The sequence below is a fragment of the Hypanus sabinus genome, chromosome 3, assembly GCF_030144855.1.
Source record: "Hypanus sabinus isolate sHypSab1 chromosome 3, sHypSab1.hap1, whole genome shotgun sequence".
NCBI classification, from domain to species: Eukaryota; Metazoa; Chordata; class Chondrichthyes; order Myliobatiformes; family Dasyatidae; genus Hypanus; species Hypanus sabinus.
Genome location: NC_082708.1, coordinates 147,054,930 through 147,072,729, shown reverse-complemented (window position 1 = coordinate 147,072,729; position 17,800 = coordinate 147,054,930). Strand labels below are relative to the sequence as shown.

General features: G+C 40.6%; 1 protein-coding gene across 3 annotated transcripts in view; it reads right to left on the bottom strand.

The window, feature by feature from the left end:
• The window catches only part of LOC132391756 (chondroitin sulfate N-acetylgalactosaminyltransferase 1-like), a 167,684-nt gene that overhangs the window by 74,222 nt on the left and 75,662 nt on the right, over positions 1–17,800 (bottom strand). The window lies entirely within an intron of this gene.

Below are 17,800 nucleotides of genomic sequence, written 5' to 3'. Positions count from 1 at the left end.
ATTGCAGCATTCCTGTTATAAAAATTGATATAAAGTACATGTTTCTTTCTTCTACCATCTGTTCGCCATTACTTGTTTCCACAGACTTATTAAGAGACATTGATATATATTTTTGGTGCTCATACTTCACACTGATCTGCCCTCCATTTATTTTCTCCTTTATTATTAAATTAGTGATCTTTTGTGGATAGGAATTTATCCAAATTTTGGCACTTTACTTTTGTCCTTCAACTCAATATCCTTCCAAACTTCTTAAGAATGATTAATCTCACACTTAGAACCCTTCTTCCTCATCAAGATAAACTTCCACTGGGAGACATGGATTATTTCCTTAATTATCCGGCACTATCTTTATCTTTTCATTTACCAATTATCTTTTCTGCTAACCTATTTACCTCATACACATTAGACAATTCTATCCTCGTTCTTTTGCAATTTCCCTTTTTCATAATTAAAACAACAATTTTACTCAAAATTTCACACTCTCAAGCCAAATGCTAAATTATTGCCATTTACGCCAAGATCATTTATTAAACCTGGCTAGTACACATTATTTCTTCATTTGGTTAATTAGTTATTACCTTGAGGATGTCAAGGGAGGACAATCAATAGCAGAGAACCTGTAAATGTAATGTATCTGGATTTTCAGAAGGCATTTGATAAGCTGGAGAACAACAATAAGAGCTCATAGTATTTTGGGAAGTGTATGTTAACAAGCTTTGAAGATGTGTTATCACAGGCACAGTACTGAAACAAACATGATTTCAGACTGAAAACAGCACTCCAAGTTTTAATTTTGCCCATCTATTATTGATAGTACATATTAATGAATTTCAGGAAGAGGAAAAGTGCATTGTACTCAATTGATTTAAAAAAAAGATACACAGTGAAGGTACATTACATTGAAGATATTTGGATTTTGTCAGCATACAGGAAATTTGATGGGACACTTGCTTGAGTGGTGTCACAGCCAGAACCTCTTGGTCAACACCAGTAAGCCTAGAGAGCTGACTGCTGACCTCAGGAAGGGGAAGGAGGGAGAATATGTGCCAGTCTACATTGAAGGATCATAAGACCGTAATAGTATAAGACATAGGAGTAGAATTAGGTCATTCCACCCATCGATCATTGCTGATTTACTTTCCCTATCAACCCCATTTTCCTGTCCATTTCCCATACCTTTAATGCCCTTAGTTCTCGAGAACCTATCAACCACTGCATTAAATATACCCAATGACTTGGCCTCTGCAACCACCCGTGGCAATGAATTCCATAGATTCATCCCCTCTGGCTAAAGAAAACCTCCTTATCTCTGTTCTAAAGGAATGTACTTCTATTCTGAGGCAATGCCTACTGATCCTAGGCTCTTACACTATTGGAAAAGTCCTTTCCATTCACACTATTTGGTGTTTAGGATCAGTGGTGGAGACAATCAGAAACTTTAAATTCCTGGGCAGTAATGATCTCTCCTCGGCCCATCACATGGATGAAATCACAAGGAAGTCAAGCCAAAGCATTTCATTGAACACTGACAAACTTATACAAATGTTCTGTTGAAATTATCTTGATTGGTTGAATCAGCGTCTGGTAAAGCAATTCCAAAATGCAGAAACACAAGCAGATTCAGGGAATAGTGAACTCTGCCCAATACATCACAGGCACATCCCTCCCCACCGTCAATAGTACCTACGTGGCACTGCATCAAGAAGTACAAAGACGATGATCAAAGTCAACATCTGTCTCAAAGATCCCCACCAGCTGGGCCATGTATCAATTTGTGGCTACCACTGGCAGGAGGTGCAGAAGCTTTAAGTCCCACACTACTAGGATCAAGAAGAAATACCTCCCTTCAACTATTCGCTTCTAAAAACAATCCTTACAAGCCTAATCACTACCTCAGTATAGAAACACTATGACCACTTATTACCCAATTGACTTTGCTTTTCCTTAATATTCTAATAATATGCCTTAATTTGTAATTTCCTTGTGAATGTTGCTTATCTAATGTTGTATGCCTTTGGAAGCTAGATCATTGGGAGTATTAAAGAAGCATACACAGTACATATGTGAAAAATCTCGGAATTAAGAATATTGGGAACCTGGCACAGAAGAGGAACTGAGGTTTCATCAAATAAGCCAATATCATATTTTATGATAGAGCAGGTTTGAGGGGTTGAATGGCCTAATTCTGCTCTAACTTTGTTTACTGTATATGTACCGCTCTAAGAAACTATGCTGAATGCAGTCTATTAATCTCTTCTCATACTACCATCTCCAATTTGATCAAACTAATGTACAAGAAAATTAAAGATAATGCATGATTCCATTATCACATTTTGAGTGCCCCTTATCCGAAATATTTGGGGCTGGAAGTGTTTCAGATTTCTTCAGATTTTAGAGTATACAATGACATAGCTTGGGGCTCACCATAATTTCCAATTCTGAATTTAAGTGCTACCAGTAAGTATTCTTTGTCTTATACTGATTCATCACACTACATACTTAACGTTCAAAATTATTACATTCCATTAATATAATGAAAATGTAATTTATGTAGGATAACAAAAGCAGCATCAGGAGAATACCAAAATCAGCTGTTGAAATGAAAACATTGGCAGGCTTTCAGTCTCCACCCACGATGCTGCCTTTTGATTAAAAGGTTACACAGTACAGTGTGTTTGTATTTTGCATTTTTTTTAAGCTTTTATGTAAAGTATGAAAAAAAATAGGCATTACAGACTGTGTCCGTGTTAGATTTTCATCAGCAATGATCTTGGCAAAATCAATGAATTTCTCTGCTGCTTTATGATCAGCAGACGCTTTATCTTTAAAAAAAATTTTAAGTCTTTAAAAATGTAATGCCATGCTTTTTCTTTAATTTCTGTAATCAGCCTGATGAATATTCACAATTTCTTTCAATTTTCAGTTCATCATGATAGATCTTTGCTTGTTTCATGATCAGCACACCATTAAGTGGCATGTGTTCACTCCGACGTTGACAAATCCACTCTGTCAGTCAGATCCACAGCTGAGATCTTCACTGTTTGCTTTGTGTGGTTTTCACTAACTTCTATTTATTACATATGAGAGGTCATTTCTCAGAACTGATGTGCAGAGACCTGTACATTACCTTGAAATCTTCCCAGTACCTTGAAGAATCTTCCATTTGTGACATCAGGTGAGCGCTCAAAAAATTTCGGATTTCAGATAAGGGGAACTCAAACTGTACTTGATTTATTCAACTGTCTACCACCAAACGAAACAACGCTCCTTCAGACCAAGGTGCACAACACAGTATTATAACTCACACACATAACACAAAGTAATATTACCACAAATAAATTAAATAACAGATGCATTTATGACACATGTTAACAACTAATCAGTATAACACCGCTGGTGCTTCTTACGTGATGAAACCTGGGAGGTGAGAGGTAATTCAGTTGACTTACAACCTGAGGGAAGAAGCTGTTTCCCATTCTAACAGCTCTTGTCCTAACGCTATGGTACCTCCTGCCTGATGGTAGGGGGTCAAAGATTATTGGACGGATAGGAGAGATCATTGACAATGCTAAGGGCTCTGCATATGGAGCATTCAGGGTAAATAATCTCTGGAAGAGGGATCCCGATGATCCTCTCCTTTGTAGAATCATGCAGTCACATGCCTTGCAATTTCTGTACATACAGTGAAGTAGCTGATCGGGGCATTCTTGATGATGCTTCTTTAAAATTGGTTAGTATGAGAGGTGGGGGGCAGGGCTGGCCTCACTTGCCTCAATCTTCAGGAAGTGGAGACACTGCTGTCCTTTCTTGACCAAAGGGGGCCAGGAACTCCTAACTCTCTCCATGAAGAAGCGGTTCATGTGCAGTGAGCAGTGTGGTCAGCTTACAACAAATCCACAATCACCTCTTTGGTCTTCTCCACACTGAGACTCAAATTGTTGTGCTCACACCACTCTACATTCACTCTTCACCTCATCATCGCTGCTGAAGAGGCTGTTGTGTCATCAGCAAACTTGATGACTCAGCTTGACTGGATCTAGCAGCGCAGTCATGCGCCAGCACTCAGCATGATGGAGCTGGAGATGTTTCTGCCAACACAGACCGACCGCGGCCTTTCTGTCTAGAAATCCAGGATCCGGTTGCAGAGAGACCCAATGAGGACAGTTTACCCACCAGCTTCTGTAGTACAGTCGTCTCAAAATCCGAGCTGAAGTCAACACACAGCTTCCTGGCATATGAGGCAACATTTTCCAGGTGGGACAAGATGGAGTGGAGGGCAGAGGCTGTGGTCTCATCTGTGGACTGATTTGTGCAATAAGTGAGGGGAGAGGGACCTCCCTCACCAGTATTTAGTTCTGTGGATCAAAGCGTTAAGACCTTTAGCCTATTAGCAAGGGTAACATCACTAAGTTGCAGGGTGGACTTGTAATCCTTTATGTACTGAATGCCACATCTCTGGTGTCACAGAAATGACTATATACACTCTGTGAAAATAAAAGACTGCAGATGCTAGAAATCCGAAATAAAAACTGTAATGAAGGCTCTTTGATCTGAAACATTGATTTCTCTTTCCACAGATGCAGTCTGACCAGCTGAAAAATAACATTTTCTAATTTTATATCTTATACAATCGTACATATTTTGTCTGTTGTCAGAGGTAGGTTTTTATTTTATAGAGAGTGTGGTGGGTGTCTGGGATGCACTGCCAGGGGATATTTAAGAGAGTCCTAGGTAGGCACATGAATGAGAGAAATCTGTAGGGTTATGCAGGAGCAAAGCATTAGACTGATGTTGAAAAGGTTAAAAGGTTGGCACAGCATTGTAGGCCAAAAGACCTGTATTAGTCTGTGCTGTTCTATGTTCTTAGTTCACAAAGCCAAATGATCTGGCTAGTATACTATTCCTGCATCTCAAAAGGGAACTGCAAGCTTTTTCTTTAATTCAACTTCTACTTCATCTATGACAAAGCTCCTGAGATTTCACAAAACTAACTATGAATCAATAAAGCACTGTTGCTTGAGCATCGATGATGTAGCTCCCCCTAAGCCAGACTAGACCATGTAAGCAAATTTTACATGTTTTTCCACAGTCCCACTCATTATCCACATCATGAATGTACATCAAAACTGCATTCGACTACAATGCAGTAGAATGCAAACATTATTCCATTTATGTTGGGTGCCATGGTAACATGGCAGATCACGCGAGGCCATTATAGCTCGGGGTGTTCCGGAGCTTGGACTTCAATTCTGGCGTTGTCTGTAAGGAGTTTGTTTGTTTTCCCCACGAAACATGTGGGTTTCCTCCAGCAGTCAGTTAGTAAGTTAATTGGTTGTTGTAAATTGTCCTGTGATTAGGCTAGTGTTAAGTAGGTGGATAGCTGAGCAGTGAGGCTCACTGGGCTGGAAGGGTCTGATCCGCACTGTATCTCTAAATAACTAAATTCGGAGTATCAGAACTGACAGGTGAAAGAAGCCGATCTCCTACCACTCGACTCTTGTTAGCTGAGACTGCCAGTAAATTTCTGATAGAATTTAAAGAGCCAATCTATTGACCATTCTTAATGAGGTAATTGCCTGTGATACTGCATGCTTCAATCACTAACTAGTTGCATGGTGTGCAAAGTAACAGCAGCTACTGGACAGCTTTCATTATCCATTAGTTGCACAGCAATTACCGAGAGAAGTTTATTAGAGCTGAATAATGAATAATGCAATTAGACCCAAGAAATTACAAGAAAGCACAAAATTGGATACTGCATAGGGCCAAATGTCCCTAAATATGCGCATCGTTAGACTGTATCCAATAATGACAAGTACTTCAGAAGGCAAAATACATAGAGTAATTGTTATATCCTGCAATGCCATTAACAAGACAGCATTAAGTCTCCAAAATGTTATTCACATCATTTAGCACACTGACAATCCATATTGATATCAGCTAGGGACTCAAGAGTGCTACCCTCACTTTAGCTGGGTTGGGGATCAACAATTCCCAAGCTCCAATGTTGGCAAAAAAAGCGTTACAAGTTGTTACTTCATGCTGATCATTTTCCTGAACCCCAGCAGCTGATGATAGGGTCATTAGTCTAAACCAGTTTGTATTATTGGGCCTGTCATCTAAGGGGGAGGGAGGGTGAAGGTTCTGTTGAAGCACAGTGACAACCTGCTGGCAGTAAAAACAACTGTTAATGACTTTATTAATCACACCGTTTCTCAAAAATGAAAACTGCAGTCAATAGCCTGGAACTTCCCTTCAGGAGCTGAGCTTTCGACCTGCATTTTTGCAGTGTGAACTGAAGCCTCAAAGATACAGGATAGTTGCAGCATGACGTGCACAGGTGAATTGAGGCAGCGGGATCCAGGCCCGAGTGTGAGAACAAGCCAACGTTTGGCTACTGGAGCAGACTTGGAGGCAATTCAAAGCAGTGGAATTGAGGTGAGGCTGATTCGAGGCAGACCCGACAGTGAGGAAAAAGAGAATCGAGGTTTGACCAATGAGCTGAACAGGAAATGTCGGATATGGGTTGAAGTGAGGCAGACGGGCAGAGACGTCCTGTAATGATCAATAAACCAATTGTTGGAATCAAGTGACCTTGCCTGACATCTCGGGGCTGGGTGTTGACTGTATCCACGCTAGCCACCCCACCCTGGCACTCCTTCTCTGCCAGCTGTCCTACACCACTCTTGCAATGCTCCACCACCACTGTTCTCAACACCTTTGCTCCTGTCAAGTTTACAAACTCGCTCTCCGCTCCACGTCAACCAATACAGCGCCGTGCAAAAGTCTTAGGCACCCAACCTACATATATGTGCGTTAGACTTTTGCACAATATTGTACATCAAAACTGTACTACGCAGTGAAAAATCACAGGCTATGATCAGCTCAGAGTAAACTAATATAAACAGCAACGTGGCATGGGTAGAAACTCTAAAATGGAATCAGGCAGATACTCAGTTCTCCTTCAATAGTGCTAAAGAAATGAGAAACACATGGCGAGATGTCTGCAATTTGGTCATATCAGCACTTTGGTCTTGGATTAAATACTGCAAAGTCAGGAGCCCTCATAAATTAATGTGAAACATAATATACAAATTATGAGAAACACAGACATGGCTTATTAGCAGAGTCTCTATCCCCCATTGTGGAATGCTGAATACACTCAAAGGCCACTCTTAGGGAGAACTGTACACCTGCTCATTAATGTAAATTTCTCATCAGCCAATCATGTGGCAGCATAAAAGCCTGCAGACATGGTCAAGAACTTCATTTTTTGTCGGGTTAGACATCAGAACGGAGAAGAAAATTGATCTAAGTGACTTTGACCATGAAATGTTTGTTGATGCCAGGCAGGGTGGATAGAGTATCTCAGAAACTGCTAATCTCCTAAGATTTTCATGTACAACAATCTCTAGAGCTGACCGAGAATGGTGCGAAAAAATAATTTAAAAATATATCAAATCAGTGGCAAAAACACCTTGTTGATGAGACTATTTTTGAATACACAACCAGTTGAAACTTGAAGTGGACGGTCTATAACAGCAGAACAGCATGCACATTCCCTCAGTGACCACTTTATTAAGTACAGGAGGAACCTAATAAAGGTTATTAGGGGGCATGATTTTCAGGTGCAAGGGAGAAAATTTAAGGACATACACGTGGCAAGTATTTTTCTCTACTGAGAGAGGCGCCTGGAACGTGCTATCAGGGGAAGTGGTGGAAGCAGATATGGTAACAATGTTTTACAGGCATTCAGACGGACACATGAACAGGTTGGGAATCTAAAGATAGGTGCAGTTTAAACTGGCATCATGCTTCGACACAGACGTTACAGGGGAAAAGGTCTATTCCTGTGCTGTACCATTCTGTTCGATATTCTGTGTAACCTTCCTTTTTCAACTGATTGCAACTCATGATTATAAGTAGCTGCCTATCCAATAATACACATTGTTGCATTGGATACATTGCTCACTTCCAGACAGTATTAGTGTCACAGAGTTGACGGTAGACTCAACTTACTGAGAAACAACAGCAATAGTGGCCTTTGGACAAAGAGATTTCCAGTTCAAGGGACAGTCACTCCAAAATTTGGTAACCTGCAAGGCCCAAGGTATAAGGCACTAATGAGCAGGTTATACATTTGGAAATGTTTCCTTTACATGGCCCTCACTCTGAAGGTGCATACGAAATCAGGCAGAACCTGGAACACCGGCAGTGAGAGTGGTCGCGGGAGTAAGGGTCAGGACGTGGTGGCAAGGCTGCGGGGAATGGCGTAGGGGTTGATGGAGCAAGGGGCAGAAGTGCAACAGCTTTCAAACGATGAACTGATCCCGCTGCACTTGAAAATTCCAGCTATTGCTTCATTGCTAATGAGCTACCCGGAATTGCGCCCTGATACAGCAAGTACTGTTCCTGAGTGTTATCAACAAATTACCCCATGCTCTACAGGACAACATGAAGAAAATATGCTCACTGTCCCCATCTGGATGAACGATTGCCATTAGGGTGAACTGCTATTACAGTGATGCTCATATGGAGTCATACAGCACTGAAAATGGTCTCTCTGGTCTCACCCTTCCACGCTGACCAAGTTGCCCAACTAAGATTGTCCATTTGCATTCTGGAGCTTGCAAGAATACACAGTTTTGCTACAACGATAAATAATATAATTGGGTAACCCAGCAACTTGAAAATCTGAAGCAACACAGCTGTCTGCTCACTAACCACGCATTCCCTTCTTTGCTTAGCTGTGTTCATGAACAAACTGCACTAAAATAAAAATGTGGTCCCATACACTCATCCCTGTCTGTCTGTCTTCATGGGTGGAGTAGCAACAAAAGTCACTTTGGCAAAGAAGCACAAACCAGTATTTAGCATTTACATTATTTGGTTGGCATTTTCTTAGTATCAAATCTTATCAAAAACAGAAATGGTTGAGCTCACATTGAGTATGGCCCAAAACTGGAGTCAATATGTGTCTTTAATTCACTTTTAAAGGACTTGCATTTAAAAAAAGCCTGTTACCTTGAAATAGAAGTAGTTAAGCTCCAATATTTCAAACAGATTTCCACATTTTCTTTCTGCCCACACACTACTACAATGACGTCAAGGCTTGGTTTCACAACTGGTATAGTATGTGCTTTGTACACACAAGGTGTGGCTGAGCCCCAGTGGAGAAAGGAAAAGCTTGTGAATTTGGAATCTAAAATCTATCATGAAAGGCCCTCACCACCTTCTTGTAGCTACCATCAGGCAGGAGGTATAAAAGCCTTAAGTCCTATACCCCAGATTCAAGATAGCTTCTTCCCTTCAAACAATCAGTTTGCAAGCCAACTAACACAGCCTGAATATAACCAGGTATAGCAATACTATCACCACTTTGATCTCCTCATGCTAAAATGGAATTAGTGTATTTTGTTCTAATTGTGCTTTCCTTTGTAAAAATTGTGTACTATTTATGTTTAATTTCTGTTTTCTTGTGATTGCTGCTTACCTGATGCTAAATGCCTGATGTTGTTAGAAAGTAATTTTTCTTTGCACCTGTACATAACTGTACTTTGTGCACATGGCAATTATCTTGTCTTTGATGTGTTTACTCTAAAAGGGGTCTACAAGAGAACAATAAGTAAACTGGCATAATAAACTTGCATTCTGGGAAGTCCAAACAACTCCCCCAACAACTACCCTCCCCCCCCCCCCCCCACCCCACAGGAAAAGTGGCACTAGATTTGCAGAAAATCCGATCAAGACTCAGGACATATAATACCGCCATTGTCACAATTTGATCATTTTGCTACTGAATGACACTTTGTGTTTCTGCCACCTTCACTTCTGATTCAGAAGACTGTATGCATAACCCAGACTGACACGTCAGCAGAGGTCTGAGGTGTGGCCACTGAGATGTCAAGATTAGCTTCACACAGAGTTTTGAATGAATGTTAGAGTCAATGCCAGTATTTCAAAGAACAAACAAATTCTCAATAATTATCCTTAACCAAGATCATTATTATATATTTTAAAAACCACAAGATTTTCTTCAGCCTGTTATGGAATCCTTAATGCATAAATTAGCTGCTGCTTTTTCAGACTCAGACATTAAACAGATCTTCATCAGCTGTCCTGGGTGAAAGGAAAAAACTCCATGGCAATGTTTTGAAAAAAGACCATTCCCAATTCACTGGTTAATATTTATCACAGTTATATACTGTAGATTGGCCCAATCATCACAATGTTGATTGTGGACTTAAATGGTTCGTGAGGGAACCACTGGTTTGAGTTGCTGCCGCTGGAGGAGCTGCTGGTTTGAGTCATTGCCAGAAGGTCCGTTGGGTCCTGATGCTTTTGGAGATGTTATTGAAATGTTCCTACAACCACTGGACTCATTTTCAAGGATTTTTCATCTCATGTTCGTGGTATTTGTTGCTTATTTGACTTTGAAATGTATTATTATTATTTCTTCTTTTTCTATTTGTACAGTTTGTCTTTTGCACTCTGGTTAAACGCCTTTCATTGGGTAGTTTTTCATTGATTCTGTTACGATTATTATTTGATAGATTTATTGAGTATGCCTGCAGAAAAACGAATCTCAGGGCGGTATATGGTGACATACATGTACTTTGAATGGTACTGTTACTGGACCATTGTTTTGGCGATCTGAGTTTAAAACAAAATGGATGGCATTATAGCACGACAGTAGTTGCGTACAGCCCCAACACACTTGTCAGCACTGGTCTCAAGTGCTGACTGCATGAAGTTTGCGCATTCGCCCTGCAACCACATAGATTTCCCCTGTGGCTCTGGGCTCTTTCCACATCAAAGAGGAGAGGTGTTTGATAAGTGAAAAGTCCCTGCTGTAAAGGTGACAACAGAATCAGAGGAGAGTTAATGGGAACAATAGGTTACAGGAAGCGACTGCAATGCTGAGAAGAGCAAAGACTCACATGGGCCAGATTATACATTCAAATCAGTTTATGCGAAGGGAAAACTTAGTTTTTGTTAACTGCAAAAAAAAGGAAATGGTTGGAGGAGAAAGATTTCCATGCCAAAAACATGTTTCATGACCTTGGGAATTCCCTAGGAATCCAATTAAGCGGTTTATAGTTTAGCCACTTTTACGTCATGGGTAACTTGACTGACAATTTGCAAGGAAAGAGTAACATCATGCCTTGCAATTTTAAGTGGTTTTGCTAATACTTTAGATCTTGTTCAAAAGTGCTGCACTCTTACATTTAAAAGATAAAAATCTACATGGTGGCTTGCAGATTGAGTTGTTATTGTCACGCTAAACATGAACTCACTTCCAACTGTGATGCTGCGCTGGTGGGGCAGGACTTGACCACTAGAAACCACACTTTCCCCAGGCTACATACTTCCAGTACTGGCCAAATTGCTGCCCCTCTAGAAAGGACACTGCATTCAGACAAGGCACAGAAATAAAGATAGAATTTACTCAAGCCTGACCTACTGACACCCTGGGATGGACATAGATTGGGACCACGACCTTAGGCATTCCCAAGGTCATGAAACGTGTTATTGACATGGATATTTTGCTCCTCCAACTGTGTTAATGGGAGGCAGAACACAAGGAAGCATTGGGTAGGAAAGAGCATGCAGATGGGGAAAGCAGGGAGAGATGGCAAAGCATGTGACAAGTGAGCACAAGGGGGGGGACAAAGGACCAGAGATGAGTGCGGGGGGGGGGGGGGGAGAAATGTACTAAAGGCTTTAGCGTTCCTGGTGCAGAGATCCCAGATCACTTGTTGACATCACAATGCTGCCTATGGAATACTAATTTACTTAAACCTGTGCATTGGTGAATGTGGGGTCATAATGTGATGCTCACTTTCTCCCCTAGCCCATTCTTCGACTGTCTACCCATGATCTTTGCTACCCAGACTCATGCAGTTGAAGTCTGGAGAAAGCTTTGGTCAGGATACATTAAATAAGGCCAACTCTTCAACTCAGATCCAAAATGCCAGGTGGCTTGGTTTACAAGACACAACTAGCACAGACCCTGTTCTCCCATTCTCATCCTGCACCTAATCCTCTTCTAAAGCAATCCTGATTTCTACACTGGAGGAAAGCACAGTAATACAATTATCTCCACTCCCAATTGGAAATGCATTAAACTTCAGTAAGAGAACATAGGGTGGGAAGCTAAGAGTTACTGGCAAAACAGTCAGTTCATTGAATTAAACAATTATAATCTATGCTGATCAATATCAGCTGAAGAAAATATTGGTACAGACTGCACAATAAGTTATTCAAGTGAAATCATTCCAACACAGTGGCTTGCTTTGACTGCTAACCAAAGTATCTGTACTGAGTGGAACAAAAAGGATACTCAAGTTAAACAGCTTCATTCCAATTGGGGTATTGGCACCAATCCATGTCTTGATGCAAGAGCTGGCTTCACACTTGCAATATTCCTACAAGATCAGTTCTCAGATATAGTCATACCATCAGAGGGTGCTGGTGAGCAAAGGACACAACCACTCAACTGATCTAGGAGCTGCAGTGGTCATGAGCAAGACCCCATCTTTGGCCAAATATAATTGTAATCCATCTGGTGTAGTACTAAAAAAAAGAAGTACACGGGAAATTGATGTGCAGAATTCCCTTTTACTAGGTTTGGAGTGCTCCCTTTCTGTTTCTGAAGGAAGTGGTATCTTGTCTGAAACATTTCCACCAATACTACTCGTGTCTTGAAGTTATAGAGAAGTCTTTTGTAACTCAGTAACATGAACCATATCTATTTCCCTCAATTATTCCTCCAGCCGTCCTCTACAGCCCCAAGCAACAGAAATCCCAGGATATTAAGATTCATTTTTGCCTTAGTTTGCCTAATGCTCCAACTAGCACATTCTGGACAATGTGAATTTAAATGAACGATATTTCTCGTGCTCGCCGACTCCCTCCTGGAGTCTTGTATTATAACTGAAGCACGCAGTCTCCAAATCAAATAGTGCTCCAATCCTAACTGCATCAGAGGACCGGACTGCCAAACGCCATTCACATTTAATTAAAATTAGCATTGCTGAGATCTACAGCAAATCCAAGAGGTTGTGAAGAGAAGAGCAAGAGAGGAATAAATGACATAATAATTAAATGACCAGAGCAATAAGCCAAGCAGATCAAATCACAACAAATCTCCTTAATACTAACATCAGAAAATGTCTGTGATTAAGAATTTCAAGCTATGACAAAATAATCTTTCAGAAAGTAAGAGTTACATTTATAAAACAGGTGTACAATGTTAAATATATTAAATTAATTATAGATATTGTCACGTACTGAGGTTTAAGGCAGGGAAAACCTCATGAGATTTGAAATCTTGCTTCGCCACTTCAGCCTCACACTCATTTACTATCATACTCTCACATCTGACCTCCAAGTTAAGAGCCCTTCAGCTCACTCTAGAAAGTCACCCAATCTTTCCCAACCATTTTGCACATGCTATTAACATTTTATCTGAGGGAGCCTGTACTATTGAAGAACTGATAAGAAGATCCAAATTAATCCAAGTTAAAAACAGCTACAATTAGTCAGAGTGGAGGTTCACTGGCTAATCTACATTCCCTGGTTACTCCTAGAACTATTTCCAGCATTGAAAATATACTCACATAACAAAATGGATTTTAATTTGAAATCAGTATACTTAATCTCTTTGTAAAAGATTTATTGCTAAGGTAAAGGGCAAAGCAACAGATGTGAAGTCTTCTTGAGAATAACCTTTAAGTGCTGTTAATGTGAACAATATTATATCTTCACTCCAAAACGCAGTAATTGGATGAGTAAAAACAAGAGTCTGTTTATGCTTCAAATCAGAGCAATAAATTACCAAGTTTCAGAGAGGGGAAAAAATGAATTTAAATCACTTCAAAATGGCATTGTTACCTCTCAGGAAAGACTTCAAAAGCACTCAAAACAAAGTAATCAATGACAAGTCTCTATTGTTTTATTTTTGTAACATCATATTTTTTTTGATAAATTTGCTTCATTTATAACACTTCTTTCAGCTGGAAATGTACTTTCATGTATAAGGATTTCAAACCTGCCTTAGATCAAGACGGCAGACAAACTGAAATACAGAAATATATATCTTAAACTTTTTCAGCTTCTGCTTACATGTTGTTATAAGATGGTTAATATTTTTGTACTCCTGATAGTAATTAGTGGTCTTCATATATCCTGGGAGTGCTCAGTTGTCAGCGTAACAGATAAAATGCTCACTAGGTTCAAGCCGCGACACATTATACATTTCTCATGTCTTGCAATGTTAAACTTAAGTGGAGTCACAAGATGAAGCAGGGTTAGTTAAACTATGAATGACTTTATCAGCCCATAGGGATACAACTTGATACTTTTCAGTATAATAGGTTTCACTATATTTATTTTGCACTGTAAATTCCTATGTAAACATTTATACTGGAGAATTCCCTATGTAAATGTTGATGCAATGTAATTAGAACATATCACCAGAAAAGACACTATTGTACAGGGTACATGATGTGCCAAAAGCGTGTGAAAATTAATAGTGATATACAGCTGGAAGCAATGGTACACATCACTAGCCTCTGGAAATGGAAACTGTATATGCATGGAGGCAGATTTCATTGTTACTGTTTCTACACTCAGTGGCCACTTTATTAGGTATACATGTACACCTATTTATTCAATGCAAATATCTAATTAGCCCACCATTTGGCAGCAACACAATGGTCAGGAGGTTCAGTTGCTGTTCAGTCCAAAGGTCAGAATGGGGAAGTGACTATGACCGTGGAATGACTGTTGGTGCCAGACAGGGTGGTTTGAGTATCTCAGAATCTCCTGGGATTTTCACACATAACGTTCTCTAGAGCTTACAGAGAATGGTGTGAAAAACAAGAAAATGTCCTGTGGTCAGCAGTCCTGTATGGAAAAATGCCTTGCTAATAAGAGACATGAGAGGAGAATGGTCAGACTGGTTCAAGATGACAGGAAGGCGACAGAAACCCCAGTAACCATGCAGTACAACAGGGGTGTGCAGAAGAGCATTTCTGAATGCACATGTCAAACATTGATGAGGATGGGCTACAGCAGTAGAAGACGATGAACATGCCCTTAGTTCATCTCCAGGCACTAAGCCAAGACTAGGGGCAACATAGTGGGGGGGGGTGCCTCAGCACAGATAGCTGAGAACCCCACTGCACTAACAAAATTGCTTTGATGGCATTGAAGCCAATATGCTCAACGCCTGTCAAAGATGTTATCACAACTTTATATTTATGATTTTCACATCACAGGAACTGTTTTAAATTAAGACAAAAAATGCAAGCACATATCACAAGAGTTCAACTTACAATTTTTGTTTTTACAGATCCTCTTTGTTTCATGCTGCTGGTAGATTTCTCCACTCACTTGAATAGGGACTGCTGTACTTCTACCAGAATTAACCTAGTGCAGGTTCGGCTGCCAGCAGGGATACAGGCCTGTGGAATTGTGTCCTACCCCAGTAGACTAGATGAGGAGTTCGCTAGTGCAGCAAAGATGCCACAATGAGCTTCACCTGATGCCAGCACTGGAAGCTGGAGTTTCAGGACAGAAGCACAGCTAAGTTCCTGAATGAGCACAGACATCGGTTTAACAAAGGAAATATTGTCACAATGAATGATTCTTCCATATTTAAGCATAAATCTGCTCCTACAGATTTGTCTCTAAGAGAATGCATGGCTGCATATTGAGCAAAGCCTTTTAAAATGTTGTAAATCCACAATGAAAAATGAAAATCTACAATAATAAAATATGCTGGAAATACTTAGCAGGTCTAGCCATATCTGCGTTAAGAAAAATAAAGTTAAATGTTTCAGATCGAGGACCTTTTGTCAGAACTCAGGAGACAAAAGAAGTTTGCTAAGCTGCAGGAGGGGTGCTGGGGCAGGGCCATTTCTGAGAGGGCAAAACCAGATGCCTTTGGGGGAACACTGTAAACAAGGTAAACACGTGGTCAGTGAATGAACAGGTGCAGGTAGAGAACGAGAATACGAGCAATAGAATGTAGCAATTGCAAACTGCAGAGCGGGAAACGTGCCCAGCAGGTCAGGCAGAGCATGTCCTCCACATCCAGAAAATAGATAAGAACACAATAAGCAAGCTGAGCCAAATTCCCAGATGGATGTTTGATACAGACAGCAATCGGGTTACCCCGATAACCTAGAGATTCACTTTCAAAGACTCTTATACATCATGGCCTCAGTATTATTTGTTTACTGTTTATTACTTCCATGGTTTGCACATTGGTTGCTTGCTGGTCTTTATGTACTGATTTTCATAAATTCTATTGTATTTATTTTCCCATGAATGCCACAAGAAAATGAATCTCAAAGTGGTATATTGTGACAAACATGTACTTTGATAATAAATTTACTTTGAACTCCGTATCAATGACTGGCAGAAGAGTGACTAACTGTAGCAACAGTAACAGGGTGTAGTACAAGAGTGTGATCACAATCCCATTAACTGGCAAATATGTAGTGTCCTAGTGTAATTCCAGGGAGCCTAGGTTCTGTGGATGCACTAACCGTGAGACCAGTGGGGGACACAAGGAGAAAATGTGGACCTGAACTTCTTTCACTCTGATCATCAATGGAGCTGAAACAGAATCACAGAGTAATGCAGTCTGTCTGAGCGAATCCCATTTGCTTACAGTTGGCCTACTTCCCTCTGAACCTTTCCCTACTGATGAATCTGTCCAAATGTCTTCTAAATGTTGCCGCTGGACATTTCCTCTGGTAGATTGTTCTGTATAAATACCACTCTCCATCTTTTGCATCTCTTATTTAATTTATCATATTTTTTTTCTGACCAGTTTCTGGTCTTATGAGGCTTTTAGGAACACTGTCATGCAGGACCCGTTTGTTTAAACAGAGTATCCCGGCTCACCATTCCAGAGATTTGTAGGGTTCAACAAGTCTGTGTATGGAAGCTTAAGGGTCGTATTTTCTCATCAGAGTGAATGTGCAACTTTGCTGAAACACAGCGTACCCCACTGTACCCACTGAAAAGATACTTAACAACCAAATGTAAAATAAAAAATTTGGGCTACAGGTACCAGACAGGGAAGGAAAAATGAGGTGGGCCTGTTTACTCAAAGTCAGGAGAGGTGTAGTGAGGGAAGCACAAAATGTTACATCAAAGCAGATGGGGCAGAGTGACAATGGTGCTTAACAGTGATTCTTTTGAGCTCATCTGTGCAAACAACTTCATTTCTACCTTTAATGTCTCTCTTTTTCCTTTTCGACGTGGATGGGGTTCGGTCAGAGACCGCAACCTAGAGTTACACCCAGACTTCATTACTTTGTGGTGGTGGGACCCATTCCTAGAGGCACACAGCCGGCCACTTTTCAATATCCCGAGGACACTGACTAGAAGACAAGTGTGCCTTCAGGGTTCCGAGGCTTTGTAGCCCTGTGGACGAGCCGAATATGCCGGTGCAGCTGACTGAAGCTTTGAAGGAGAAAATGGAACATCGGATTGGCTACTGGAGTCAGCTGGACTGTCTGTCTGTCATTGCTGGGGGAAGAACTTGTTGCTGATTCTCAAGTTGGAAAGCTCAGAAAGAAGCGGTGCAGCAGAATTTATCATCGCAAATCAGCAAGTTATTTTGCATATGTCTCCCCTCTCGCTGTGAAAGGGTGACACCTCTCTTTCCCTTTATTGGCAGAGAGAGAGTCTGTGGTATGTCGATTTGTCAGGTGAACGAGTTTTTTTGTTGTACTGCAGATCATGGTCTTTTTTGGGGGCTTTTCTGTTACCTGCT